Genomic DNA, 876 nt, shown 5'->3' on the forward strand with positions numbered 1-876 from the left:
GTGTGTGTGTGGGGGAGAGAGGGAGAGAGAGAGATGTGTGTGTGTGTGGTGTGTGTGTGGTGTGTGTGGGAGAGAGAGAGGTGTGGGTGTGTGTGTGTGGTGTGTGGGGGAGAGAGGGAGAGAGAGAGAGGTGTGTGTGGTGTGTGAGGGGGAGAGAGAGAGGTGTGGGTGTGTGTGTGTGGTGTGTGGGGGAGAGAGGGAGAGAGAGAGAGGTGTGTGTGGTGTGTGAGGGGGAGAGAGAGAGGTGTGGGTGTGTGTGTGTGGTGTGTGGGGGAGAGAGGGAGAGAGAGAGAGGTGTGTGTGGTGTGTGAGGGGGAGAGAGAGAGGTGTGGGTGTGTGTGTGTGGTGTGTGGGGGAGAGAGGGAGAGAGAGAGAGGTGTGTGTGTGTGGGGGAGAGAGGGAGAGAGAGAGGTGTGTGTGGTGTGTGTGTGTGTGTGGTGTGTGTGTGAGAGAGAGAGAGATGTGTGTGGGGGTGGGTGTGTGTGGTGAGAGAGATGTGTGGTGTGTGTGAGAGAGGGAGAGAGAGAGATGTGTGGTGTGTGTGGTGAGAGAGATGTGTGGTGTGTGTGTGTGTGTGTGGGGGAGAGAGGGAGAGATGTGTGTGAGATGTGTGTGTGGTGTGTGTGTGGTGTGTGAGATGTGTGTGTGTGTGTGTGTCTTGTAGTCCCACATAGATGGACTACAAGAAACCTTAATGGGTTCTTGCACCGGGGCCCTGAAGGGTCGGGGGGGGTCAAACGAAGCAGCAGGAGTGCAAAATGATGGCTTATCCGCTGCAAACCCTTCCCTAGAGGTGCCCGCAGGTCCTCCTCTGTACGCGGTGACCACCACTGTCTACACTACACTCCCTGGTGGTCAGGCCGCACCCCCCGCAGG

The sequence above is a fragment of the Nanorana parkeri genome, unplaced genomic scaffold, assembly GCF_000935625.1.
Source record: "Nanorana parkeri isolate BGI_ZX_2015 unplaced genomic scaffold, ASM93562v1 scaffold3231, whole genome shotgun sequence".
Classification (NCBI taxonomy): Eukaryota; Metazoa; Chordata; class Amphibia; order Anura; family Dicroglossidae; genus Nanorana; species Nanorana parkeri.